The following is a 2,500-nucleotide window of genomic DNA, read 5'->3' on the forward strand; positions in this document are numbered from 1 at the left end:
CGAGTTTGTTCAGCTTCTGGGCCGTTCGACTTGAAAAGCGGCCTGGGCCCTGTTTTCGAGGGCGGGATGACAAGGCCGCGGTTGTTTTTGCGGTTGTGGGGGAATGAAGTCGATGAGCGCGAGCATCATGACCATAAAGAAGTCGACGACGATGCAGACCATTTACCAAACGTCGATGACCCTTGAGGTACGTCTTTCTTGGGGACTTTGCTGGACCGTCTGCGAGAAAAAGGGCGACCACACCGCTGGCCGTGATCCCCTCCCCATGATGCGCTCTTTGGGAAGTCTCCAGGCGGAAGTGGGAGGTGGAGTAGCTGATCCCACCACAGGAAGCTCGCAGGTACAGTTGGCCAGGTAGTAGGGGTACGGGTTTTGGTGAAGGGGGGACGGTCAGCCCCCTGTCCGTTTGTCCCGTCGGCCGCGGGGACTGCATCGTCATTTGCGCTGACCTGGAAGAAGGACAGGATTTCGTTTGTATCGGAAAAGGCGCGAAGACTCGGTTAAAACTAAAGGGAAAAACAGGTGCTAATAATCCCCTTGGTGCATAAATTTCCTCATTTGCCCCCAATTTGTATTTGCAAATTGGGCCATAAAACCAGGAAAGGACAAATGACTTTTCCCTACAGCCTTTTTTGAATTCTGTGCTGCCAGGGAAAATTTTTTTTAAAAAAACAAGAAGGGACGTGAGTTCGCTCTTGTTTGGAAAGACAAAAAAAAAAATTTTATATGAAAATAAAGCCCAAAAAAACCCGATGTCAGATTAAGGGGGTCGTTTTAAAATTTTTTAAAAAACCTCTTCTTTTTAAATAAAGATGAAACAGTGTTTCTTTTTTTTGGAAACACAAAAACTCAGTCTAATTGAAAACGCACGTGTCCCTTTAATTTTTTAATTTTCTATTCTTACCCCGCAGAGAAATTAAGAGCGCTTTTGTCTTTTTGCCAAGGCCTTTGGGAGAAAGGCGATCGGGGCCGTAAAAAGCAAAGGGAGGGCCCTTTGGGGAAAATTCCCTTTGGGGGGGGTTTTTTTTTCGGCGAATTTTTAATCAGATATTTAAACCCTATTTTAATCCGATAGGTTTCCTTGTTAAATCCCGTGATAAGTTTGCGGGGAATTATTTTTTGACGCGCGGAAAAAAAAAAAAAAATTCGGCTGTGGCTTTCCCCTTAAAAAAAAACCCGGATAAGGTTCCCCTATTCAGGCCTCTGATGGCCAAATATTGTATAATATTCGTGAAATTATTGTAATAAAAAACTTCTTTTGGGGATTTTACCTATACTCAGGAAAATTTTGAGGGCCCAAAATACGGGGGTTCCTGTGCGATCATCTTCCCCTAGCTTCGATTCGACTTTCCCGGGGCCCGAGGTTGAGGGAGCACGCTGGTTTTTCGAAGGGGAAAACCCGCGAAGGTCGAACTGACACTGGAATGAGAACTCACTCCCGACGCCCGAAGAGGGGATTCCCCGAGCCGGAATTTCACGACGGCCCGAGGGCCCAAGCAGAAGGAATTCCAAAAATTTTTAATAAACCCTAAATTTTCTCCGTTTCTTCTCTCTCTCCTCTCTCTCTCTCTCCTCTTTTTCTCTCTCTCCTTTTTCTCTCTACAAACACACAAAACACACACACACACACACACCGTGGGTGTGTGGGGTGTTTTAATTGGGGGGGGGAGTAGAGAGAGAGAGAGAAAAGGTGAAGAGAGGGGAGAGAGATTAAAAACGAAAAAGAGAGAGAGAGGAGAGGCAAGAGAGAGAGATTAGAAAAGGGGAGAGAGAGAGAGAGGGGAAAAAAACTGATAGGAAGATAGATAGATAGCCCCATAAAATTATGAGGTAAACATTTTAGGCAAGTTTTTAATTGCGTTTTATGCCCCGAAAAGTTTAAAAAGTGGCCCGGGGGTCGACCGCAGAGGCCCTTTTGGGGTTTCCCCCCTTTCCCGGCGCGCGTTTTCGTCGTTGGGGGGCGGTCGGACCCCCGCAGCACGACACGACTTTGCCGCGGGGGGCCAAAGTCGGGGCGGCCGCCCTTTTTCGTCGGTTTTGAAAGAGTCGTGGCAGCCACCCGCCCCTCGTGATTGCAGCTGGTTCCCGAAATGCTCCGATGCAGGGGCGTTGTAACCTTTAGCCTCGAGTCCTGCCCTCGGAATGAGACGGACATCCGCGTGACGGTCTTGGGCCGCAGGGTTTTAGCGTGCGGACCCCGCAGTGATTTACCCATGCTGAGGTGATGTTCAGGGCATCCTCCTTTTTCCGGCGGTGGCGGGGGGAAACGTCCTCCCGTATTTTTGGGCCCCCAGGGGAAACGAAAGTCGCACTCCGCCTCGTCGCGCCGTCGTCCAGTGGGCGCGGAGGTCACAGCGCTCGTCCATGAGGACCCCCGGGCCCGTCGCTTTCAGGGGAAGCTTCCCTCGCCGCACACCGGCAGGGAGCAGGGCGAGCTGCTGCGCCGGGGCCCCTCGTCACCTGAGACGTGCCACCGGGGGGGAAACCCATGGGGGAAGCC

This window comes from Penaeus monodon, chromosome 11 (assembly GCF_015228065.2).
Source record: "Penaeus monodon isolate SGIC_2016 chromosome 11, NSTDA_Pmon_1, whole genome shotgun sequence".
Classification (NCBI taxonomy): domain Eukaryota; kingdom Metazoa; phylum Arthropoda; class Malacostraca; order Decapoda; family Penaeidae; genus Penaeus; species Penaeus monodon.